The sequence below is a fragment of the Dipodomys merriami genome, unplaced genomic scaffold, assembly GCF_024711535.1.
Source record: "Dipodomys merriami isolate MVZ:Mamm:240054 unplaced genomic scaffold, mDipMer1.0.p SCAF_1, whole genome shotgun sequence".
Classification (NCBI taxonomy): domain Eukaryota; kingdom Metazoa; phylum Chordata; class Mammalia; order Rodentia; family Heteromyidae; genus Dipodomys; species Dipodomys merriami.
In genome coordinates this window covers 91,930,419-91,957,973 of record NW_027202270.1, presented here as the reverse complement: position 1 = coordinate 91,957,973, position 27,555 = coordinate 91,930,419, and the positions used below count along the sequence as shown (strand labels likewise).

Here is a 27,555-nt window from a genome sequence, read left to right as displayed (position 1 = left end):
TTGGCACTTTATCACCACTTGTCTTCCTTGTGTGTGACCCCTACCTCATTTTCAAAGTCCATCATCACCAAGCTATGCAGCATACCACCTTCTCTTCTTGTAATAAAATCACTTTCTCCTTTCTTCTGTTCTTATAAATATACTTACTATAATATTTAGGGCCTATGTAGATAACTCAGGATAATCCCCCCATGGTAAGATCTTCGGCTTACACCTGTAAAGTCTCTTTTGTCACATAAGAAAATACTCACAAGCTCAAGGGATTTCTATGACTTTCCCTGGGGCCATTATTCAGCTTACCACAGATGGTTTATTGTTCACTCTCAAAATACAGATTGCTTAGTATCTGGAAATGGTTTATCTCTTTCTACTTGACACTAAGGTATTTATAAGTAACTTTAGACTCTTAAAGAAGGGGAACAACTTCCAGGTTGGATGTTATCAGAAGAAGCTCACTGTAGAAAACACAAACTTTGTTCCTTCTCATGTAGCCTTACAAGGCATCCTCTGGGTAGCAGTCAAATGCTTCAAATCTTCTCTCATATGGGCTGTGCTTTTTCACTAAGAAGGGGCTTAGGCAGCTTGGGGAAGGATGACCACCTTATCTTACATGATTCAAGCTTCCTTTTGTGAACTCATATTTAATCACAATCCTAGTCTGGTCAGTAAGGTGCTGGGATAATCCTCACTAGCTGATGACTCTGTCAGAAAGCAAGTATCTGGGCCTATGTAGTGCCTCCTCTTGGGAAGCTTTGAGACCAGATTCTGATGCCTATGGGAAGATAAGCCCTTGTGCTTTGTGGACCCCAAGCCCTAGCCTTAGGGTCACTCTGAGAAAGTCAGAGGAGTGAAGAGGCTAAAGATTGGGTAAATACAAAACAAAACAACATAAACCATAAACCATGATGAGGAATGAAGTTAGAGGGACTTGTGACCTCCTCCCCCCCACCCCCAACCACCCTCATGTCAATACTGGGGCTTGAACTCAGGATGAGGGCACTGTCCCTTAGCTTATTTGCTCAAGGCTAGTACTCTACTGCTTGAACTACACCCTCTACTTTCTGCGTTTTGGTGGTTGGAGAAAGAGTCTCACAGACTTTCCTGTCCTGGCTGGCTTCGATCTGCAATCCTTAGATCTCATCTCCTGAGTAGCTAGTATTATAGGCATGAGCTGGGACTTTGCCTGCTAAGAATGGTGGGGGTGGAGGGAGAGGATGGAGTCAGAGACGGTTGCTGACCCTACCCTCTGTGGTGGTTACCTCGGAGGTCCAAACTGACCCACACCAGTAGAGGGTCCAATTGCAGAAGCTGCTTATCCAACACACAACACACAGCTATTTCCACACACTTTCTCCTTCAAAAGGATCACAAAAAAATCCAAAAACAAACAAACAAACAAACAAAAAAACCGAGAAGCACACGATTTGGAGTAGTTAGTGACTGAGCCTTGGGTACCTCCAGTAATGCCTTTGGGGCCCAGAGGACAGTTCTTCAACTATAAATTAAAGAGGAGGGGCCACATTTACAAAGCACTCCCCATTAGGCACTGGAGGAAGTCATATTTGCTCTTACATTCTGTTCTAATAGGCCAAGACTTCCTCCACCTACCTGGAACTCGGAGACTCTACAATTTTCCCAGTGCAATGATCAGATGAGAGAGACAGATCAGAGGGTGTGGATAAGGCTGTAGTTCTTTCCCTCTCCTGAAGGCGTCAGAAAAGGCCCAGGCTGGATGGAGACATCTTGACTTCCAGGAGACGCTTTTCTTATTGTCCATCAGCCTAGCTTGTTATTTCTCACCTTGGACAGGCTCTACCTCAGAAAGGTTCAGAAAGGTTCTTCTTTGTTGGAGATACTGGGAGTGGGCCCTGGTTCTTTGGAAATGAGAGTCTATAGACTCTCAGGGAGTCTAGTAATGGGAATGGACCAAAGGTCCACACTAATGCTGTGTCCTCTTGAACACTCCTGGGATGTCTCTGTCCTGGCCAGAGCCTGCAATCAAGCCATTAAATCTAATTAGGTAATTTCTGCATTACATGAATGCAGATGAAAGATGGGATGACTAATGGTTCTAATTTCCCCCTCCTCCCCATAGCCTTTCACTTCTCAGTAAAGTTCAGCAATCTAACTTCTTGTTTATGTGCTAGGAAAACATGACTCTTTTGAGAGCAATGGTCATTTTGTCCCTTGTTCTTTTGTGTCTGCTTGGGTGGGGTCAGGCAGTCAGGCAGGAGACACCAGGGCAGGGAGGGGCACTAAGGGGCAATCAGCCCCTTAGATAAGTAATTTATTCCCTACCCACTTTCTTTGGTTGCCATACATTTCTATTTTTTAAAACAAAATATTGCAAGTACACATTCTTATTTTTAAAAAAAGTAAAAAAATAAAAGCCCATTTTTACTCCATTAGTCTTCTTTCTTCCCACGAGGTATTTACTGTTGTCAAATTCTTTCTTTATGAAGTGGTTTGCAAATATGTCTAAATTGCTTGAAATTATTTTCTTTGGAAGGTAAACCCTAATTACCTTCACCTTAATTGTAGAATGTACTTAGAGGATCATCTTAAAAACATTTTTTTTTTAAGATAATGCCTTGCCATGTTGCTCAGCGTGGCCTCGAATTCATGATCCTTCTGTCTCTTGACTCCTGAATCCTGGAATTACAGGTGTGTGGGGCACTATGCATTGCTTAATGATGATTATTTTTTGAGACAGAATCACTGATCTAAGCACTCAGTATCGATTCAGTTAGATAAATGGAAATTTATTGACTTGCAATTATCCTACACTGTCTTAGGGTTAGGTGTATATATATTTATTACTATATATTCATATCTATTTTATCTATCTATCTATCTATCTATCTATCTATCTATCTATCTATCTATCTATCTATCTATCTATCTATCTACCTATAGCGATCTATAATATACAATATAAACAATACTATTGCAGGGTAAAAAACTGGAAAGAGTTAAAGTGGAAGTACTGAAACTGTTTACAGCCACAATGCCTAGAGGGCAGGAAGTCATGGGGTAGTTAGGATAGAGCACCTGGGAAAGTTCTCAACAAGAGAAATAAACAATTGACTTTATCATGTCCTGGATGACCTCTGTAAGTCAATTTCCAGCTACCATGCTCAAGTGGGTAGCTGTTTGTTTTAGTGTCATGGGCATCTGACCCTCTGCTTTGACTTCTTTCCTTAAGCTGTACTGTTTAGGCAAAGTCCTAGCTCTTTGTAGGCTACAGTTTTCCTGAAGGAGAAGCCATAGCTAAAATATCCTGGATCCAAAAGAAACTCCAAGACCCTCAGTTAAAGGAGGTAGGAACTTTATTACAGCCACTCAGGGACTGCTTTCTACTACTGTGAAAGCAATGAGAATGTCCCCAAGCTCAGGGTTGGATGGGTTTTTATGGGGGTAGAGTTACATAGATGAGCTATGCAAGGGAAGCTTGGCACATTTTCATTGGTTATGGTTATATGACTTTTAAATTCATTTGTTCTTTATGGTAAATACCATAGGTAATAATTTGCAATAGGCCGCTCATAGTGGGACCACTCGGTGGTGGTCTTCAATTGTTACCTGTGGGCTTACGGCCTACTGAAACAAGAAAGGTTACAGAAGCAAAACATATCCCTGAGTTACAAAAGCATAAGCAAAACATAATCTTGGCTTGGTGAACATACTGATACTGTTAATGATATTTTTTGATGTTTACCAGAGCAAGCAAGCAAGTGAAACAGAAGCAGATAGTGTTTAACCCTTTCCTTTAAGGCACAGAAATTTGGAATTTACTGGGTTCTACAATAGCCAATCTAGTGACAATCAACAGGAAAACTGTAGGTCACAAATAAGTGTCTGCCTCCTAAGACCAGTTAATAGTGTCCACCGTTTTTTTTTTTTTTTTTTTTTCCGGGCCTTGAGGAGTGAATTCATGCTTGAAGTCACCACCAGGCAGTGAGGAGAGTGATTGCAGATACTCCCAATCTCTTCTTACTCAAAGTAGATGACTGAGCAGACTAGGCTAGGCTGGGTGATTAATACTCCCTATACATCAGTGGATTAACCCAAAGAAAATTTATTGCTTCTGTCATAGGCCAATGCTCTCCTAGGCAGGCAGAATTTCTTCAAGAAGAAACTCAGCGACCCTGCATACTTCCATTTTGCAAACAAAATATAAAACGGCATCCTCAGCCAGACTCTGGTGGTCCATGCCTGTAATCCTAGCTACTCAGGAGGCTGAGATCTGAGGACTGTGCTTCAAAGCCAGCCCAGGCAGGAAAGTCTGTGAGACTCCTATTTCTAATAAAGCAACAAAAAACTGGAAGTGGAGCTGTGGCTCAAAGTGGTACAGTGACAGCCTTGAGCACAAAAGCTCAGTGACAGGGTCCAGATAGTAATTTTAAACTCCGTGACTGATAAGACAAAACAAAACAAAACAAAACTGGGCAGTTTTGTTTTGAGTAGTCTTATCAGGCCTGCTTACAATTAGAGCTCACAGAGCTGATTGTGGATTTCAAGATGTTACTTAAATGTACTTTCGCTGGCTTTCTGGTGAACTAATATTGAATCTCTGAAGGAGACAAGTGAAATTTTTATTCATGGCTTTTAGCCAACATATGTTGAAAAATTTGGCACTGTCACTAAACCAGTGTCACTGAACCATGTGGCTCCAGCTGCTCAAAGGTGATTTTTATAACAAGTACTTAGAAACTGCTTTTGCTAGAAAGCATGGACTCCTTAAGTGAGCTGCAAATGTACAAAGAATAATTAAAAGCAGAAGAAAAGCTTGGCATCTTCACCTCCATTTTATATCTGTCTCCTTTACTCTCAGCCTCCTTGCAATCACCTTGGATTTCAGGAAGGACAGTCTATCATAAAGATGGACTGAAACTACCCTCCATGGAAGGAACAGCTAAGCCTGTGTAAGACAGATCCCTTCCTGCCCTAAAGTGGGAATAATGATGAAGCTGCCCCTTATATGAGATGTGGTCATCTAATTGGAACTAGACTGCTCCCCACAAGTTATGACAGCAATAATAACTTCTCCTGAACCTTTCATAGAACCAGAATTGAGAAAATGATCATCCAGGCCATACTTGGCCTGGAACTATTTAATTATGCAAATATTTCTTCCTCTGTCTCAATTCTTCCTCCATTTAAACATAAAGCTCATGTTTGTACCTTGCAAATGTACTGATGTGTTCACTTTGCTTCTTTTCACAGTGTACTGTGCCACATTAATCAGTCTCTGCCCTTTACCTCTATTATTCCTTTTATTGGAGTGAGGGGCCAGAAGATCAGTCTACTCTTTATTTATTGTTAGTTTTTGTGTTGGTACTGGTGATTGAACTCAGGACCTCATGTTCTTGCTTGGCTTGTTTTCTCAGTGATGGCAATCTAGCACTTAAGTCTTATTTCTACTTCTGGTTTCTTTTTGGTTGATCAGCAGTCTTGAACTCAGAGCCTGGGCACTGTCCCTCAGCTATTTTGCTCAAGGCTAATGCACAACCACTTTGAGGCACAGTTTGACTTCTGGTTTCCTTGAGACTAATTGGAAATAAGAGTCTAAGGGACTTTCCAGCCTGGGCTGGCTTTGACCATCCATCCTCAGATTTCAGTCTCCTGAGTAGCTAGGATTAAAAGTATGAGCCACTAGTACCTCACCAGTACTTATGACTTTTTGCTGATTAATTGGAGAAAAGAGTCTCATGGATTTTTCTTCCCTAGGCTGGCTTTGAACCTGGATCTTCAGATCTCAGGAGACTGAGATCAGGTGTAAACCACCAGCAACTGGCTTTATCAGTCTCCTGTTGCTGAGCTGCTCTTCTACTGCAAGTATGTAGTGAGTAGAGGTAAGGAGACTTCAGTTTTTCTTTACAGAAAACCCTGGTTAATTTTCCAAAGATCTTATCCAGGTATCTCTAAAAGTTTTATCTCATTTTCACACTAGAAGAAATGCTAATGAGGTATGACACCTAGTTATGGTATATATAAGAGAAGCTATTTTTCCCACTGAAAGTTACCAGGCTTGCTCCAGCTAGTCTATCCTGAATAGAATCAGCTAGCCAAACATTAGGTAACCTTTCTGAAAATTAATCTCTTTCTTATTTTTTCATAAATTTTAAAAACTCTTAAGTCAAGCTTCATACATTTCTCTTAAATACCAGGCTTAAGCCAAAATGGAATTGAATTTTTGAAAGGTCAGTTTGATAGAATTATTCAAATAAGGGCAATACAGTTATTTTAATTGATGTTATTTATTATATAAGTTTTTTGACAGTACTGAGTAGTAAGCAATTAATCTCAAGCCAAAGCAATATGAATAAAAATATACTCAGACATTTTACTAAGACAATTTTTTTCACTGGGTGACATTGGTAAGGCTCAAATAAATTATCAGGAACAAAGTTATTAGATGTGTGTATTAATTTCTTTCTTTTTTTTTTTGCTTGCTTTTGTGTGTGTGTATATATGTGCAGGTACTGAGGTTTGCATTCAGGGCCTATGTGCTGTCCCTTAGCTTTTTTTTTTTTTTTTTGCTAAAGGCTAGTGTTCTACCTCTTGAGCCACAGCTCCATTTCTGGCTTTTAGCTGGTTAATTGGAAATAAAAATCTCATGGGCTTTCCTGCTCAGGCTGGCTTTGAATCACCATCCTTAGATGTCAGTCTCTTGAATAGTTAGGATTAAAGGCTTGAGCTATCAGTGCCTGATTAGTTTGTTTGTTTTTGTTTTTGTTCTAGTCATGTAAGAACTACTCTGAACCCTTACCTTGTACAACTGGGGGAGCCTTCTAACACTCAGCTATACTCTCAACCCATATTAGTTTTGTTAGTCCTTAGCTCTATCCAGACCTGAGCTCCTCCCTGCCCTAGAGTGCCCACCATAAAGCTGGCCACTACCTCTCTCTGCCCAGACCTACCTTGCACGCATTTAACTAACTTCCTCCCCCAGACCTACTTGTCACCTGGATAGGTGTAGATGCTATGTGCTCCCTCTCCCGGAAAGTTACGGCCCCTCTAATAAACCTTGTAATTTTTTTTCTGCCTGCCTCCGTGTGGGCCCCTGGGTGGTTGTGAAGGATTCTTAGAAGTTTTCAATCTATTTTATAGGCATATATACATATATGTGTGTGTGTATATATATATATATGTATATGTATATTATATATATATATATATATACACACACACACACACACTAAAGGTTATATTTGTAGTAAAAGAAATTTAGAATAAATTTCATGTCTTTCAACTAAAACCAGTGCTGCTGGGTCTTTACTGAACAAATACTGAACATTGGGTCAAACTTGCGTCAAACGTAAAAATCACTACTCTGTGTAAGGTCCGCTCCTGGATGGCCAACAGACTCCACCCTCCTTGCAGCAAAGTCTCCACCCAGTACCTGTGTTACCTAGGCAACTGGCACACCTGGAAGAGGTCACATCTGAATTTGATGTGGCCACACCTTTCTCTACCCATACCCTAGATAAGGCCTAGCCCAGGCCCAGATGCTCTTTCTCAGCTCTTGCCTTCTCAGCTCTTTCCCAGCTTTCTTTCTCAGCTCTTTCTCAGCTCTTGCCTTCTCAGCTCTTTCCCAGCTCTCTTAGCTCTTTTTCCCAGCTCTCTCTCTTTCCCTGCTCTCTTTCTCAGCTCTCTCTCTTTCCCACCTCTTTCCCAGCTCTTTTCCCAGCTCTCTCTCTTTCTCAGATCTTTCCCAGGCCTTTACCAGCTGCATGGAGTGCCAACCTGGCCTGGTCTCAGCAGGTCTACTGAATAAATCTACCCCTTACTTGAATACTATGTGTGTGGTGCTGTTCTTACTCGGCTTCCTCTTTTTAAAAAACCTAACACTCTGCTTTAAAGAAAATAAGAAAACAGTTTTTCTTAACTAAATAGGTGTGATCATGGCTTACTCCTTACTTTGAATGTCATGTTTCACCATGGAAGAGGTCATATGAACTTCTGTAGTCACAGAGCAAAAGGAAGACAAAATGAAGTTATGAATCAATTTATTTGCCTAGTATACTGGGGAGTCCTAAGTAGACCTGCTCCCTTGGGGAATCAGGACAATTTTCTCCTCCAGACAATTCAGATGTTATCTCATTCTTAGCTCCAGGACTTGTAGGAGCTAGACGTCTGTGAAGGTTAGTGAGGCATTTATAAGAGTTTTATGTAGTAGTCACAGGATGTTAGGTCAGATATAGAGATTGGTAGTTAATGGTTATTAAAGAGGATTAGAGACAGCTCAAGAAAATGTTTTGCTCTAGATCAAAAGTGGCATTCTATTGCTCCACATTGTAATCTTCTGGTCAGCCAAGGGCAAAGAGTCTACAGGCTCTTCAGTGTAGATGTAATCTCTTCAGAGAACTTCAGTTTATACTTCTGACAAGTGCATATTGATTTCATCTGCACTTGAATGAGACAATATCAGCCTAGTCTCAGTTGGCTTAACAGATGAAAAAAAAATAGAAAGAAAGTGAAGAAAACCAGGTGCTGGTAGCTTATGCCTGTATTCCTAGCTACTCAGGAGGCTGAGATCTGAGGATCCTGATTTGAAGTAAGCCTAGGCAGGAAATTATGTGGAACTCTTATCTTCAATTAAACAGCAAAAAGCTAGAAGTGGAAGTGTGACTCAGTGGTAGGGTGCCAGCCTTCTGAGTTCAAGCCCCAGTATCAACCCCAAAAGAAAGATAAAGAAAGAAAGAAAAAGAAAATGAGGAATGACAAGAGGAAGAATAAAAGAACATACAGAATTACAGCAATGTAGAAAGCTCATTATTAGTAAGTAGATCCACAAAGCTGACATCAATGATTTGAAACAAACAAACAAACACAAAAAACATTGAAAGAGAAGGATCCCACACATTCATCCCAGGGGACCACACAGAGGGAGGCAGGCACAGGAGAAAGATTATTATAAAGTTTATTAGAGGAGCCATATTTCTCCCAAGAGCACATTGGCCCCATCCAGGTAGCAGGATAGGAAGTGAGGCAGATGGGAGTTCAGATGGGTCTAGGTGGAGAGAGGAAGGGGCCAGCTGTATGTCGGGAACTCCAGGAATGGGAGGGGGGGGGTCCCTTGGTCTGGGTGGAACTGAGGACCCAAGGTGAGCATAATAACTAACAAACATAATGTAATAATATTGGAAGTTGGGTTGACCAACAGGAAATACTAAGATTAGACTCGCAATTTTTTTTATTGTGAAAATACTGTATGGAGGGGTTACAATTACATGGGCAAAGTAATGAGTACATTTCTTATCAAGCATTGTTGCCTCCTCCTTTGTTTCCCCTTCCTATCCCTTCCCATCTCCCACCCACCACCCCCGACTCCCAAATTTAAAGGGCTTTTATCAACTCTACTTTATTTGCCACATTTGGAGGAATTTAGGAACTAGGAGGGTAAGGATGGCAACACTTGAACTCATATCACCCGTGGCCATGATCCACCAGGTTAATCAAGATGAAGATTGACTAGAGACCTGGGTCTTCTGGTTTATTCCACTGGCTCAAGACGTTATGTACACCAGTGAGTAAAATGGTAAGGAATGGAGAAGAGACTTTTCTGAGGCTACTTAACAACAGGTGCTATGCCCTATGTTTTCAAAGCCTGTTGGAACTGGAGTTGGATTGGGAGAATATGGACATACCTTGGTTCTTGGGGCTAAGGTGAAAGTTTGGAAGACAGTTGGAATATATGAAGGACTTTACATGTCTCTTTTACCTGAATATATTTTGGGGCTTGGTATTACTCTAGCAGAGGAACACTTTCCTTCCTAGTATTGTAAACAATGTAAATTGTAAAATATGTAAATCTGTCCTCAGGCTAGTGTTGATCTGATATGCTACAAGAAACCTTTGGTGCAGCTCAAGTCCATCTTGATTGCTGATTTAAAAGAGTATATGTTTAATGTACAAGAGGAAATCAATGATGTGTTAGAAACTAAAGTGTGGATGTCAATGCATTTGTGGTACAATAGTCTTATATGACCTCTGAGTAAAGGGAGAGAGAGCTCATATAAAGCAACAGTGGAATATGGAGGGCCACCAGAACATTAATGATCCTTGATAGAATTCAACACTACTCAAAATACAGCCAGCTAAATGCGAGTGGTATGGAGTGATTGATCTTACTAATGCTGGTTGTTTTCTTTTTCAATTTTGGAAAATAGCCAATTGCAGTTTGTCATCATGTGGGAAAGATCCCAGTTTATATTCACCATATAGAGTTGTTTAGATTTGTCAGCTACTGTCATAATTTGGTTAGAAGAGATTCAGATTGATACAAGTTCTTAGTGGAACAGTATCTGTGATAGTTTGAATATGAAGGATTCCTGTACTGGAGGCTTGGGCTTCAGAGGTAGACAAATCATGAAGGTGCATTCAAGGCTGAATGGGCTAGTAGGAGGTGGGGCTTTGGTGGAGTGTGACTTAGAAGGATGTATTTTATCCCCAGGACCCCCACTCTGCTTCCTAGCCACTATGGTTAAGCATCTCTGCTCTGTTACACCTTGCTCTGTCTTCCATGACTCTCTACCTAATCATTGGCTCACCACAATGGGGTCCAATGAACCACTGCTTTTTTTTTAGTGCTTTGTCATAGATGAAAGGTTGACTAACACAATATGTGATGCTATTATGCCACTATTTGAGACAGGAGCTCACAGTAGAAATGACCTAAATGTGGGGGTGACATTGTTGTAACCCAATCAGTGAGAACAAAGCATGGCACAATTACTAAGCCAAATTATAGGTATGTTTATTGCAAATCTAACAGCTTCACAGGGGTATAGGTTTCCCAAATCATGCAGCCCGGAGACAGCTTAGAACTAGTCTTTTAAAGAAAAAAAGAACACATCCTTGTTGATAAACAATGTATAGGTTATTTTTGTTTTGCAAAGCATATACAGAAGCAAAACAGCATTACTAGTAAATTTAGACTTACTTCCTGGAATGATGGGATGGAACTTTTAGTTTTTTCTTTGGCAGAACCTCACTGAGCAAACAACTTGTATTTTTTTTTTTTTGCAGAACCCATTAAACAACAGCTCTGGGGGCCATGGGCTTTATTTTGGGGGGTGGGGACAAAATGACATTATTTCTGTCTCTGACACCCAGAGCTGTTGTTTGGTGGGTTCTGCAAAAAAATAAAAATAAAAAATTCCATCCCAGTATTCTGGGAAGTAAGTCTAAATTTACTTAGTAATGCTCAGTTTTGTTCTGTATGTTTCTGAAAACAAAAATAACCCATGCCTTATTTATCGCTGTTTTTGTGTGTGTGTGTGTGTGCATGAATTAAATCATTGCTTCATTTTCCCCACCTATATTTTTGGGAATTTGAATATAGGTCTGTCTGACCTATAGAGTTAAAGTTTCTTTTGAACAGTTCCAATAATCCAATTTATTATGCAAGGCTTGACTGTGATGGCCAACAGTAAGAGAACAAGTGGACCTGCAATGGCTTAGGTAAGTGCAGTTATCCAAGGAGACCAATTGAACAAATTTGGAACCCTCCTTTGCCTTGCTGGTTCTTTTCATTTCATAGCTCCATATTCTTTTTCACCACAGACAATCTATCCCTTGACCCCTGAATTGTTTGCCTAGAAGTAACAATTTTCTCCCAGAGCAACACATAGACCCCCTTGTTGGAGAAAGAGGACATGCAGGCCCCTTTGGTCCTGCAGGACCATTACAGCTAGGAAATCTACTTGGCTCTCAAGCTGTGAGATGGAGTTTTCTAGGTGGCAAAGGTCAGTGTCTATCGGAGTGAACAATGCCCCCAGGTTGATGTCCCCTTTTATTAGTGCCACAGTTTCAACTGTGGTTGACCTTGTAACTCCCAGTCCCATTAGTACTGGTACCAGGATTGGGACTCTCTTCCATTGGGAAAAGGAAGGTGGAGGGCTCTTCCCTCAGACCCATCATACAAGTACACTTGGGGAAGAATATATACTAGAATGCATATAGAGGCATGCTTTTATACATTGAGGAGGAGGCACACCTGGCCAGTCCATTTGTACAGGAAAAACCAGGTATGGTTAGGTGCTTGATAAAACACTTCAAAACTACTGTTTACTACAGTTGTATTATTGCACATGGAAGCATAAGGTGAGTGCTGGAAAGGGTAATTAGGTGACAGTAAGCAAGTGTCAGTTCTGTGCACATCTCCCAGTGTTAGTCAAGGCTGGTACCATTGGCAGTGGCTAGCAGCCCTGGTCATATTTAGTGAATTCATAAGACCAAGCCCAATATAGTAAGGGGGTATTGAATTTAAACAAAGCCAGCAATCTGCCCCTAGCCACAGCCAAGTATTGTTTACCATTTGATGGACGGCGTTTAACTTGGTGAGAAGTGATATCTGGGGGAAATTTGTGTCTGATGTCACTCTGGGCTGTCTCCTGAAGGAGTGGCTGTTGCTGGGGTGGGAGGGGGGAAGGGCTGGTTTTTTAATTAGGTTAGGTCCTACTGGGATCAGTAGGGCCAGATGGGCAAGTGGGTCTATAGACCTCCTCCGGCTAGCCTGGTATTTCCTTTGAATAGTGAATCGAGTGCTTGGATCCCTTTCTATTACTGTCTTATGCCCCATGTTTCTTTTATGTCCCAGATGCCATTGCCATATCATATCTTGGGCTTAAATTCTACTGGGTTGCAAGCACTCACCTTACAGGAGGAGGGAGTGGAGGTCTGTCTAAAACTTAGATTGAACTTGCAGTTCCTCTCGGTGGTGGAGATAGTTTTACATCCCCAGGATGGGCAGAAAAATTCATCTGAGATGAATTTTCTTGTGGCTTGAAATACATATATTCCTACAATTTACAATCCCTTCTCATATTGTAATTTTCCACATCCATAACATCTAATAGCCACAGGCACATACCCTCCCTCTAACTGACCTTTTTTTCCTAGCCTTTTCAGGACTGTGACCCTATGCGTAGGGTCACTTCTTCCACACTCTGAGTTTGAGTTGTAAGGACTTCCACAGTAATGCCATTTTTGAGTTTCCATATCACTAGTTTATGTGGGTTTCCAGATACTAGTGCAGTCCCAAAGACAAAAATTAAGACACATGCAAAAGTCTTAGCTTTAAGGGGTCCTGGGAGCCTTGAAATTTCCATTACCTTTTCCCTTCTTCTTTTTTTGTTTTGTTGGTTGGGGGGCTTGAACTCTGGGCCTGGGTGCTGTCCCTCAGCTCTTCAGCTCAAGGTGAGTGCTCTACCACTTGAGCCACAGGGCTACTTCCAGTTTTCTGGTGGTTAATTAGAGATAAGAGACTCATGGACTTTCCTGCCTGGGTTGGCTTTGAACTTCAATCCTCAGATCTCAGCCTCCTGAGTAGCTGGATTATAGGCACGAACCACTGGTATTCAGCAAGGCTGGCATTTATTAACATAAAATTATCCCCCATTTGACAACTTAGATTTTTGCTATTCATTATAACAGATGACTGACAAGCAAGTGTATAAGTTCCTGCCCAATTACAAAGACCTGGGCATTAGATAGGCATGCTTATAAACTATTTTCTTATGATCTCCTGGCTCTGATTAATTTTGAAGAGCCAACCACAAGTGACTCCAAAATCTGACACTGTCCCTGTCATCTGAGCAGTATCTTTTTTTTTTTTTTTGGTCGGTCGTGGGGCTTGAACTCTGGGCTTGGGTGATATCCCTCAGCTCTTCAGCTCAAGGTGAGCGCTCTACCCCTTGAGCCATAGCACCACTTCCTGAGCAGTATCTTTTAACTACCTCTAGATACCTAGCATTGCCAAGACAAGCCAGGAGTGTCTTTTCCATGCTGGGATAATGCCCCATTGGCTTTTCTCTTGGTTGGTCGCTAGTTTTGAACTCAGGGCCTGGGCACTGTCCCTGAGCTCTCCAGCTTAAGGCTAGCACTCCACCACTTTGAGTCACAGCACCTTCTTCTCTTCCAGCACTCTGCTGGTTAATTAGAGAGTCTCACAGAGACCTTTTTCTGCTTGGGCTGGCTTCTAACTGCAGTCCTCAGATCAACAAGACTTTGTCAAACAGTCCCCCCTTTTTTCCAATTGAAGCAATAAAGAGATCAGTAGACATAGTCCCTAAGCATGGTCTTACCTGGAACTTATTAAGAGCCAAAGTTAAGTCACTGAAAGACTTAAAAGAATCACTTGTCTCTCTGTGGGCCTGCCTGTAATAGCTACAGAAGGCCTGGAAAGGCAAAAACTTAAACAGCAATTGAACAATTAGTTTTGCATTTTTAATTAAATATAGCACTAATTGAAACCATTCTTACCAAATTAAACCTTTGTGATTACAATGAAGACTGCAAGGAAAAAAAGTCTCTGGATCCAAGGCATCTCACATCCTTGAGAAGCAGACATTACATACCAAAAAAGGCCTTAACATAAATACTTAAGTTAACTCTGGTAGTCCTAATTTCCCTTTTTTCACCTTGAGAAACATTTAGGACAATTTTACTTTTTAAAGATTTTTATCCAGGAACCCATTTTTATTTTTTTCCAAGCCTTTTTACTATCTTCTCCTTTACCACTTTACATTTTAGCTTTTATTTGCATTTGAATAACCCTTTGAAACCTTGAAGCACTAGGTCCCTTTACCTTTTTGCTTTTTAAAAAAATGCATCTAAGTGCAAAAAAGCATTGAGACCAGATTACATCACAGATTAACCCTTTTAAACCTTCCTTTAAAGCTTAAAAATTTTTTTTTATACATCCCAAAGGGCAGTTATAGAAATACTAATTATATCACCCACAATACCATCAGGTTTTTAGTCTCTAAGGAAAAGAAAGAGACAGAAGCAAAGATGGGCCATCTGCCTATCCTGTGGAGGGGGATAACCCCATCCAATTCCTTAAGGTTAGATGAACTGCCGTTGTGCCAGCTCACCCCCTCACCCATCCTTAGGGCTGGGTTAGCTGCACCTTTACCAGATCAACCTTTACCCCTTGAAGATAGGCCCCCATTGGTCCATTAAACATTATTATTATTATTTTTTTAGTCCTTTCTCTTTATTTTTGACTGAGATAACAACCAAAGCAATTTCAGACCAATGGGCAGAACGGGCAATGTCTTTAACAGTGATAAATCTTTATACTTAAATTTCTGATAATTAGGGCTGGGAAGGTGGCTCAGTGGTAGAGCGCTTGCCTTGCATGCCTGAGGCCCTGGGTTTGATTCCTCAGCAACACATAAGCAAAAAGAAAAAAGCCGGAAGTGGTGCTGTGGCTCAAGTGGTAGAGCGCTAGGCTTGAGGTGAAGAGTTCAGGCCCCACGACCGGACCAAAAAAAAAAAATTTCTGATAATTAGCCCCCCATTTTTTAACAGTAAAGGGAAATAAATCCTAAGTCCTCAAGAGATTTATATTTTTTCTAAGCCATTGTTTACAGTGTTAACAGCTTTTATTTTGAACATGTTCACATACTTCTGCTGCCCTCCCCTACTTGTGCACAAATATCTTAAAGCATGCAAAAATATATATTGGCCATACATTTTTGGAATTTTAGTGGCAAGAGATATTTTTTGTCAATAACCAAACCAAATATCTTACTCTTACAGATGACCAAGATCTGAGACAAAACTTCACTAACAAATCACCTTGGCATCCTCCAGCCCCAATTCTCTAAGGCTTGTTTGTGTTAGCAAGGTATAAATATACCAATTGATCTTTGAATACCTTTAGATGGAGGAAGGTTAGATGGAGAGGGTTATCTGAAGCTAACTCTTAGCCTATCTGGTAGGCTGACTCCGTCTTTTACCCAATATTAGACAAGAACACTTTACAATTTTAGTTTAAATTGCCAAAGTTCACAAGGGGTCAGAACCAGGACTGAGGCTGTCTGTGCTCCACCTCCAACCTCCAACTGTGGCTTTGAGCAGGCTGTTGCTACAGAGATATCCAAATAAAGAAGAGAGAAACAAACGACTGGAACAAAAACATTGAAGCTGAGTTGGGGCCTCTCCCACCATGAGTGGCCCCTCTAATTCAGCCCTAACTAGAACTTGCTACTGTCCTGAGAGCCAAAACTCTGTACAGTATGAGAGCAATACCAAACCACAAAAACAAATTCTCGGGGGAAGAAGGATAAAACCAGTCAATATTACAAGGGAAAATAGAGACAAACAACTCAAATCAATAGGACAAACAAAAAGGGCTCACAAATGCAAAAGGGTTGCACTATAGGGACCCCCAACAGCTCCCACTAACATCTTGGGGGAGCCAGTGGGAGGGAGTTCAGGTCTGATCCAGCCTTTCCACAGTCTACCCTACACACAGGTGCCCAAACAAATGAGGTGATGTGACTCACCTCCACAAAGGCAGACAGACTTCTGGGATGTGGATGGGGATGCTGATGTCTCTTGGCCAGGTATTAACACCTTTCTTGGTGTCCTCTGGGGCCCTGGAATGTCTCAGGTGGTACCTCCCCTAGAGGCTCCATAGACACTGACAACTGGGAAGGAGAGGCCAGCTGTCCCTGCGAGTCCTATCTAAGAATAGTCTCCCAAGTGCCAGTAGGAACCATCTCGCTGGGGCCTCCAAAAATGTTGTTACCCAATCAACAAGAGAACAAAGGACACCACAATTAGTAAGCCAAATTATAAGCAACTTTATTGCAAAAGCCAGCAGCTTCATGGGGGAATAGGGTCCCCAAATCATGCAGCCCCAGGACTGCTCAGAACTAGTCTTTTAAAGGAAAAAAAAACACATCCTTTTGATAAACAATGTATAGGTTATTTTTGTTTTGTGAAGCATAGACAGAAGTAAAACTGAGCATTATTAGTAAATTTAGACTTACTTCCTAGAATACTGGGATGGAACATTTTTTGTTTTTGTTTTTTTGCAGAATCCACTGAACAACAGCTCTAGGGGTCAATGGCCTTTTTCCTTTGAGGGACAAAATGGTGTTATTTCTGTCAGGCTTTAGGCTTAAGGGCATAACCTACTTCAACACATATGACCGACAGAGGCTGATAATTCAGTATAAGCCCAAAGGCTGGCCCAAAAGGGGAAATCCTTTTTCCCCACCTGGTCATGGGGCTTGAACTCAGGGCTTAGATGCTGTCCCTGAACCTCTTTTGCTCAAGGATAGCTCTCTACCACTTGAGAGACTGCTTCACTTCTGGCATTTTCTGAGTTTATTTTTATTTAATTAAATTAATTTATTTATTTTGATTGGTCATGGGACCTGAACTCTGGGCCTGGGTGCTGTACCTCAGCTCCTCAGCTCTTCAGCTCTTCAGCTCTGAGTAGTTTATTGCAGCTAAAAGTCCCATGGCCAAGCCAGGTGTGGTGGTTCACCCCTATAATCCTAGCTACTCAGAAGGCTGAGATTTAAGGATTGTGGTTTGACGCCAGCCCAGGCAGAAAAGTCTCTATAAGACTCTTATCTCCAGTTAACCACTCAAAAACCAGACAGTTGCACTGTGGCTCAAATGGTTGTGTGATAGCCTTGAGCACAAATTGGCTCATGGACCGTGCCTAGGCCCTGAGTTCAAGCCCCACAGCCAACAAACAAAACCAAACCTCTCATGGCCTTTCCTGCCCGGGCTGTCTTCAAACCACATCTTCAGATCTCAGCTTCCTGAGTGGCTAAGACTACAGGCATGAGCCACTGGACTGGACTCCAAATGGGGGAATTCTTGAGATGAACCTAGACAAAAATCATCATAACATTAAACTAGATTTAAACAAAAAGTCCAATGTTTTGTTGGTCTGTTTGGATTGGGGGCATGTTTCACTCATATACGGAGTGAATATAGCTATTTATTTTTGCTTTTTAAACTTTAAATTGTTGTACAAAGGAGTTATAATTTAACATGTTCATTTATGTCCAGTGTTTTTGATCAGAGTCACCTCTCCCACCATCCATCCCCATTCCTTCTGCCATTTCCCCTCAGACTTCTTTCCTTTATCATATAGGTATATTGAGTATTATTACTGTGTTTGTCCCCTGCTCCCTTTTCCATTCATCTGCCCTTTCCTACTACCTGCTCCCCTGCTCTCTTTTCCATTCATCTACCCTTTCCAACTACCTGCTCTCCTCCCCTCATCTCCCTGCTACAGTGAAACTTGTTTCACTGTATTCATTTTGTTAAGCTGTTAATTGTTTAAAGGATTTACACCCTAGAGTTTCACTTTTGCATATACTATACTTTAGTCAATTTGATTGTATGCACATATATGCATATGCTTCTCTGTGTGTTTACATGGGAGACTGTAGTTTGCTTCTAAGATCCAGAAATGAGAGAAAACATGTACCCCTTGTCTTTCTGGATTACCTGGCTTACTTTACTCAGTATATTTTCTAGATTCATCCGTTTTCCTCCACTTCATTCTTCCTGATGGCTGCATGAAATTCCATATTTTTCATCTACTGTAGAGTATCTGAGATGATTCAATAACTTACTTGGCGATTGTAAGCTGTGCAGCATTGAACATTAGCGTGCAGTAGCCCTTGTCCTTTTGTCATGCAATTTTTAAAATAAATACCCGGGCCCAGGAGTGGCATCTCTGGATCATAAGGTGGGTCTGTTTAGCTTTTTGAGAAATTTCCATACTGATTTCCATAGCGGTTTCACTAATTTACATTCCTATCAACAGTGAATAGGGTACCTTCTTTCCTGCATCCTTGCCAGCATTTGTGGTTGTTTGTATTCTGGAGGATGTCCACTCTGACTGAAGTGAAAATATTGCTCTTACCCATAATACCACCTTCAAAGACTATATTAGAATGAGTCAAAAAATCTGGCCATTTTGGAATTGCAAAAGTAGTCTTTCTTGATACATTTAAATCTTTATTATTCATACTCATACGTGATTTTGGGAGGGACTGTAACAGTTCTGTAGACTGGAGAGTATTGCAAAAGTTTATGAGTGCCACCTAAAGGTGACTGAAGGAATTTTGTACCAGAACATTTTGGGATGATAGGGTAAGATACATGTACAACTGTTATCTTGTTTTTGAACCTTAACTGAACTGTTGAAATGACTGAAGGATGTAAGAAGCCTAAAATACCAATAGTGTCTGAGTCATGTCAGATAAACACTTTAATGAAGAAGACAGTGCTTAGAAGAGTTCCAAACTGGAAATATTTATTCAAGAACATGTTATGGAGGAATGCAAAGAAGTATGTTGTATCTACAACAGGTAGACTCTTTCATCTAGTACTGAATTGGAGTCTCATGAGGAGCTGTGAGTTTTATTGCTACCTGCACAAGTACTGTTAATAGGATTAACCAACAGTTAGCTGCTTTGTTTATGAATGGCAGTCCCAGAATGGTCAGAGGAGGGTCTTATTTGGAAGGTCATCATGCTAAGCTAATGAAAAATCACTGATTGAAGATGCCTGGTGTGTTCAGTGGTGTATGTTGTTCTCTTCGTAATGAGGAGGTAAGTGGATACTTATAAAAGCCTCTTTATTTGGATTTTTCCTGACTCATAGATAGTGACCAAAAAGCCTTGATATATGGTTGGGGTAATGGAACACTGGTCCACTAAAGGGTTTCTGTATGAGATACAATCATATGTAATTGCTATGGAAATTTAAAGTACCCATTAAAATAGTGTACTTTGATTCCCATCAGATCTTCCTTCAGAAGAAATTGCATTAACAAGAATACATCTGGTATGCTGAGAGCATGGTTCAATTGGTAGAGTGTCTGTCTAGCCAATGTGAGTTCAAGCTCCAGTATTACAAAAAAAAAAAACAACCCGAGTATATCCTGGTATGCTTTTTGAGATCTCCATGAGGTCTATAAAATGAATGGACATGGGGTACTTCAAATAGGCATTGAATCTAGACATATTCTTTTTGCACAAAATGACCAGAAAATCTATTTTGTCAAAGAAGGACACAGAGACAGCAGATAGCTATGGGGACAGAGTTCGGGTGGAGGGCTTTATATAAGACCAAGGGCAAGTTGATTACAATCTTTCCCCTATGTTTTGACCTTGTTCCTTTTTTCTATATTACTTCAACTTTCTTTTTTCTTTCTTGATATAGTGATCCCAAAACTAGGACTGCAACTTCAGGTGCAAAAGCCAGACATAATTCCCAAACAAGAGACGATAACTATACTTTTAAATTCTTAGATCAGAATTCCTATAGAGAAGGTCCTGATGGGACAGCTTTGTTCCTATATCTGACAATGTGGGGTTGACAATGAACGTAGCTCTATGGCTTCGTGGTGATGATATCCAGTTAGTCCTTTGATATCACTCTACCTTATATGGATGAGAGGGAGCTGAGGTGGGATACTTGCTAGAATAGTCTTGCTGCTAGGAGTCTGGACTGAGACAGTGGCTGAAACCCTCATCTTTTCCTAATGTGGAAAAGTTTGTATAAGATAATAACTAGAGCTATGAGGAAAATTCAACACTACATTTTTGCATCAAGAGAGACTCCAAGTAAGAGCCCATCACTATTATAGGTACCTGGAGGAGTGAAGCCCTATGTTGCAAAGTTCACTTCTGCCTGAAAGACTTTGACAAAGCTGAATGGAAGCCTGCAAACTGGAGTGGCAGTGCTCTGAGCCATGTGAAATAGTGGCTTTCTAGACCAATGGCTAGTGACTAGGTGGGACTCTAGTAAGGTGTCAGGATCTTTTGACTGTTATATTTTAAGTTACATGCTTGAAGGTGCTGAATCAGGACTGCAGATAAGACTATAATGCTGAACTGGATGGTCAGATGTATTGGGAAATTGAGTTAAAGTCATCTTAGAATATAATGTCAAGGTCAAATGATCGGACTAAGGAAGGACTAAGTTTAGCTAATCGCAAATGAATTTCTGTGCTAACATTTCTGCAAACATTTATTACATGATATGAATAATGATAAATCAAGATGGGGGAAAACACTATAGTAGATAGCACAAAACAGAAACTATATGTAATGGCTGCATAGAATGAATTAGCTATTTAAATCTGTTTTTTACCCTACACTGGCTCCCCTAAATATTAGATAGTAAATGATTTTCCTGTAAGAGAATTTTCATCATGGACTTCAGGACCCAGAAGTGGCTATATTTGAAAGAATGTAACCTTGCTTAAAAAGAAAAAGTCTAATATATTATTATTATTATTATTATTGTATTTTTTGGTGCTGATATTGGGGCTTGAACTCAGTGCCTTGAACTCTTGCTTGGCTTTTCCCAATCAGGTGGCTTTCTACCACTTAGACCATATCACAGTACTTCTGGTCTTTTGCTGGTTAATTGGAGATAATAATCTCCAGGCTGGCTTGGATCCAAGGTCCTCAGATCTCAGCCTCCAGAATAACTAGGATTACAGGTATAAACTATCAGCCCCCAGCTTATTTTCAGATTAAAAAACTCACTTGCAACAGCCCTCCTCCTGGTTAGTAGAGGGTAGGTTTTGGCTGTGTTCTCTGGTAATAGGCTAAATGAAATAATTTCTCTGGAGTATCCTCTGTCTGTCTGTCTGTCTGTCTGTCTCTCTCTCTCTCATGCAAGTGTGCATGAAAGCCATTCCTAGGGCTTAAACTCAGAGCCTAGACTTTGTCCCTCTCTCCCTCCCTCCTTCCCTCCCCTTTTCCTTCCTTCCTTCCTTCCTTCCTTCCTTCCTTCCTTCCTTCCTTCCTTCCTTCCTTCCTTCCTCCCTCCCTCCCTCCCTCCCTCTCTCCCTCTCTCTCTCTCTCTCTCTCTCTCTCTCTCTCTCTCTCTCTCTCTCTCTCTCTCTCTCTCTCTCTCTCTCTCTCTCTCTCTCTGTCAGTTGTGGGCCTTGAACTCTGGGCCTGAACTCTGTCCCTCAGCTCTTTAACTCAAGGCTAGCACTCTACCACTTGAGCTACAGTGCCACTTCCGGTATTCTGGTTATTTGAGATAAGAGTTTCATGGATTTTCCTGCCCAGGCTGGCTTTGAACCAAGATCCTCAGATCTCAGCCTCCTGAGTAGTTAGGATTACAGGCGTGAGCCACTAGCGCCCGGCTCTCTCTCTTTCTTTCTCTCTCTCCCTCCCTCCCTCCCTCTCTCTCCTTCCCTCCCTAGCTCCTTCTCTCTCTCTCTCTTTCTTTCCTTCCTTCCTTCTCCTTCCTTCCTTCCTTCTCCTTCCTTCCTTCCTTCTCCTTCCTTCCTTCCTACCTTTCTTCTTTCTTTTTCTTTCTTTCTTTCTTTCTTTTTCTTTCTTTCTTCTTGGTTGTGAGGCTTAAACTCTGGACCTGAGTACTGTCCCTCAGCTCTTCAGCTCAAGGCTAGTGCTCTACCACTTGAGCCACAGCACCACTTCAGGTTTTCTAAGTGATTATTAGAGATAAGAGTCTCATGTGGAATTGGTGCTGTGGCTCAAGCGGTAGAGTGCTCGCCTTGAGCTGAAGAGCACAAGGACAGTGCCCAAGTCCAGAGTTCAAGCCCCACCATCAACAACAACAACAAAAAAAAGAGTCTCATGGACTTTTGTGCCTGGGCTGGCTTTGAACAGTGATCCTCAGGTCTCAGCCTCCTGAGTGGCTAGAATTACAGTGTGAGCCACCAGTGCCCTGCTGTCTCCCACTTCTTAAAGCAATTGAAGAATTGCTTTACATACATGTATATAAGATTTTATCTACATATATGCAATAAAGGTACTTTGACCTTATTTACCCTTATACAGCCTCTCCCTTCACCCTCCCTGTCTCCTGCTGAACCTGGACCCTAATAACCTGTTTTACTTTTCTCTCATTCATTTTTAAATTGTATAGTAATTATTCCAAGGGTCTCACCATCTTATTTTTGCATATACATATATACATTAATCAGAATAATCAACTCTCTGTTCTCTTGCCTCTTCTATTCCCTACTGTCCAAAAGCCCTTAGTAAGTTGATCCTGGGGCTTGAACTCTGGGCTGGGCACTGTCCCTGCACTCTTCAGCTCAAGGCAAGAGCTCTAACTCTTGAGCCACAGCACCACTTCTGGTTTTCTAGTGGTTTATTGGAGATTAGAGTCTCACGGGCTTTCCTGTCCGGGCTGGCTTTGAATCGAGATCCTCAGATTTCAGCCTCCTGAGTAGCTAGGATTATAGGCAGGACCACTAGTGCCTGGCCCTGAGCCTTTTTTGATCAAAGCTAGCACTACCAGTTGAGCCACAACTCTACTTCCTTCTTTTTGCTGGTTAGATAACAGTCTCATAGTCTTAGCTGCCTGGCCTGGCTTTGACTGGTGATCATCAGATATCAGCCTCTTGAGTGGTGAGGATTACAGGTATGAGCTATCAGTGCTTGATAGACATTGAATCTTTAAATACTATTTAGAATTTGCCTGAGAAGCCATCTAGTTCTAGACTTTTCTTTCCTGGAAGTTTAGACTAATTCCTTCATTTTACTCATTATTCATTTGTTTCTTACTCATTATTCATTTATGTTTTGTTTCTTTGTAATTTACTCATAGTAGGTTGAATTATTCTAAAAAATTATCTTTTTCTTCTGGGTTATGTGACAAGAGAAAAACATGGAAATTCAGTGACACACTCCTGAACAATCAAAACGTACACAAAACTGACCCAAACTTACAAGATGTAGCAAAAGGAAGTCCAGAGCTATAAATGCCTACTTGAAGAAAAGGAGGGATAGGACTGTGGCTCAAGTGTTAAAGCACTTGCACAGTAAGCACCATGGCCTAAGTTCAAATTCCAGTACCTCCAAAAGAAAAGGAGAGATGCCACATAATAATTTAACAACTTACACTTCAAGAAATGAGAAAAATGAGAGCAAGTTGAGCCCAAAGTTTGCAGAAGAATAAGAATCATAGTGATTAGAGCTGAAATAAATGAAAGAAAAACAGAAAACCAATGAGAAAAAAATCTGTTTTTATGAGTTGTTTTGTTTTAAAAAGAAAAACAAACTTGACAGGCCCATGACTAAAAAAGTAAAGAAGAAATTAAAGCAGACTCAAATATTTTTCAATTTTTTTTTTTGTGGTAAAAAGAGTGTTTACTTGAAAGTCAAAGGAATGCCCTAAAATGAAAATAGCAAGACTCCATTCAGAGAAGGGCCTTAAAGAGGAATCCCTTGTTCAATCGTCATTTCTCTTGGAAAAACTAGACCGTGTGGTATATATTACAAGTATGCTATTCTGTATACAAGTATCCTATTCTGAATTGTCCTCAAAGGCCTAGACAATCATGACATCAATTTACTTTGTTGAGTTTCCTTCTGTGATGTGTCCTGAGGACACTAGATACAGTGCCTCAGGTCTCCAGACCAGCCTGAGCTGCTTGCTGGTGTAGCTAACAGCTCCCTTCATGTGGAATGGTCCAACAGGCCCAGCCATGAGGCTATTGCTCAGAAACTGGCCTCAGCTAGACTACTGCCACCTCTCTTCCCCAACCTCTTTATTTAAATCCTTTGTTCTGCCTCTAAGTTGCCATTGTCCCAATTATTCCCTTTTTCCTTTCTTACCTAAGACATTCTAATCAATTCTTTCAGAAAAGCACTTAAACTTTCAAGGCAGACAAATAAAATTTAAAATATTGATTCCCCAGAAGCCATAAAAGAACAGATTGATAAATTTGACTGTGTGAAAAATTTAAAAACTTCTGTTTGGCAAAAGAAAAGACAGACTGAAAATATAATTGCAGAACATATGATACAATGGCTAATTGCCTTAATTTGCAAAATAACCCTTGTCCAAATGAAAAAGGAAGTACAGCAGTTCAGAAGAAAACAAGGAAGTTATAAGAAAAGATAGTTCACAGAAAGAATATAAATTATTTGGGAAATTATGGAAATATACTCAATCTCATTCATATTTAAAAACATGGAGATCAAAACATCAGCAAGATGAAATCCTTCAACTTTAGATTAGTAAGAAAAAGAAAATTAAAAAGCTTGATAAGGTCCAGATCTGGCAAAAATATAGAGAAAAGGATATTTTCAGATGTTATTGGTGAAATTTTTATGTTGTTTCAACCTTTGGAAAGCAATCTGACAGTGTCTCTCATGTATTTAAATGAATGCACATTTGACAGTTTTGACAGAAATATTCATTACATTGTGAAATATACTTGCTCAAATTTCCCATCAATGTAAATGCAAGAATATTTGTGGAGACATTGTTGCATCGTAAACCATTTACAAAGCAAACGTTTAATAGCAAACAGTTTGAAAAGCAAAACAAATATTTATTGGGAGGAAAATTCAATTGGAATATGTAAAAATACGACATCTGCTAAAAAGTGAGGTAAATTTGTAAGTGCTAAAAAAGAAAGATGTCCAAAGCAAATTACGAAGCACAGAGAACAGGGTATGGAACAATGGGATATAAATAAATGTTACATATTCATGCAAACATGTGTTCGCAAATGCATTCAGCATTTTTCTTGGAAATGTGCAATACAAACGTTAACAGCAGTTGCTATGGAAAAGGATTATGTTTCTTATTTCAAGACTTCTTCTCTGGGCTTGTTTTTTTTCTACTTTGGAAAGAGTTTTTTTTTTTTTTTTTTTTTTAAGAGATGGAGTTAAACAGTCCTCCCTTCTTCCCATCAAGAGACGTGGTCTAGTTTCTTTTCTTGAATCTGGTCTGGCCTGGTGGCTGGCTAATGGGATGTAGTAAAGGTAAACCTGGCTAGCTCTGAGCTTAGGCCACCAGTGACTTTGTGTGCTTCTGCCCTGTGTATTAAACTTCTACCTCTGCTCTTCCTGGACTAGACTGTTAGAGAATGATACATGTGGGCCTACCAGTCTGAGCTAAGGCTTTAGAGCTGTTGCAAATCTAGCCAAGATTAGCCAAGCTCACAACTGATCCCAGAAGGATGAGGCAGCTCAGCTGAGGCCCAGAGAATTTCCCAGCGGAGCTCAGAATTGTGAGTTGAATAAAAGATGGTTCCTTCCTTCCCTCCCTACTCCCTCCTTCTTTTCCTTCCTTCCTTCCTTCCTTCCTTCCTTCCTTCCTTCCTTCCTTCCTTCCTTCCTTCCTTCCTTCCTTCCTTCTTTCCTTCTTTCTTTCTGTCTTTTCTTTCTGGTGCTGATATTGGGGCTTGAACTCAGGGTTTAGGTAATGTCTTTTAGCTTTTTCACTCACAGCTAGCACTCTACCACTAGAGCCATGGTCCACTTCCAGCGTTTTTTGGTGTTTAATTGGAAATAAGTCATATTTTCCTGCTCAGGCTGGCTTTGCACCTCAGTCTTCAGATCTCAGCCTCCTGAGTAGCTAGGATTACAAGTGTGAGCCACTGGTGTCCAGCATAAAAGGTGGTTTCTTAAAGTCACTACATTTTGAGACGATTTCTATATGCAGTGGGAAACCAATACATTTTCTACTTTCTGTCTCATGCAACAATTTATTCATTATATTGGTAGAAATTTGTTGTTTTCTATTTTTGCTTTCTATTAATGATGGAAGCCTATCAAAAAAAAAAAACTGAAACAGAAAAATGGCTGTGGGTGTGACATTTGTAGACTGCCTGCCTAGCAAGTGTGACATACTGAATTCAAATCCTAATACTTATCTCCTCCCCAAAAAACTTATTGAGGCTTTGACCTAGCCAGATGCCAGTGACTCATGCCTGTAATCCTAGCTACTCAGAAGGCTGAGATCTGAGGATTGTGGTTCAAAACCAGCCCAAGAAGGAAAGTCTGTGAGACTCTCATCTCCAATAAATTACTCAGAAAAGACTGGAAGTTGCGTTTTTGCTCAAGTGGTAGACTGGAGCTAAGGGGAAGAGCCCAGGCCCTGAGTTCAAATCCCAGGACTGGTAAAAAATGTGTTTTTTTTTTTTTTTTTTTTTACTGAGGCTTGAACTCAGGTCTTGCATTCACTTGGCAAGTGCTCTACCACTTAACCCACGACTCCAGCCCTTACTTTTTTGCTGATTATTTTAAAGACAGGGTCTTTTCCAGGAATACATCTGGACAGTGATTGGCTTACTTTAGATTTCCTGTAGTTGCTGAATGGACAAGCATGTGCGACCACGTCCATCTATTGGGTTAAGCAGGGATCTCAATAACTTTTCTTTTCTGGCCGGGCACTGGTGGCTCACTCCTGTAATCCTAGCTACTCAGGAGGCTGAGATCTGAGGATCGCGGTTCAAAGCCAGCCCGGGCAGGAGAGACCGTGAGACTCCTATCTCCAATAAACCACCAGAAAACCAGACACTTGAGCTGTAGCTCAAGTGGTAGAGTGCTTGCCTTGAGCTGAAGAGCTGAAGGACAGTGCCCAGGCCCAGAGTTCAAGCCCCACGACCAACCAAAAAACAAAAACAAAAAAAAAAAAACTTTTCTTTTCTGGAGCTTGAACCTCAATCCTTCCATTCTTTGCCTCCCAAATAAATTTTAAACTTCTTTGGGTAGGTATGGAGCAACCCTACTATGAGGACATGGTTTTTGTGGGGGTCTTAGGTGTTTTCTCTACTCTGCTTGTCAAGCTATCCATGATTTTCAGTGTTAGATATATTGTCACCACATCCACATCACAGTTCCTTCAAGTAAGTGCTGTACCTCACAGTGAAGGAGTGTGACAAAAGTTCTGGTCATGCCCATGAACTTTCTCAGTCTCATCACCCCGAAGTCATTGAAATAATGGATCAAGTAAGAGGTGACACTCTTGGAGGTTGGGGAATTT

General features: G+C 40.8%; 1 long non-coding RNA gene across 1 annotated transcript in view; it reads left to right on the top strand.

Moving 5' to 3' along the window:
* LOC138829278 (uncharacterized) overlaps positions 1-27,555 on the top strand; it is a 166,602-nt gene that overhangs the window by 16,248 nt on the left and 122,799 nt on the right. The window contains exon 2 of the long non-coding RNA XR_011372523.1: positions 5,731-5,855. This is a non-coding gene — a long non-coding RNA (uncharacterized lncRNA). The remainder of the gene's footprint in view (positions 1-5,730; positions 5,856-27,555) is intronic.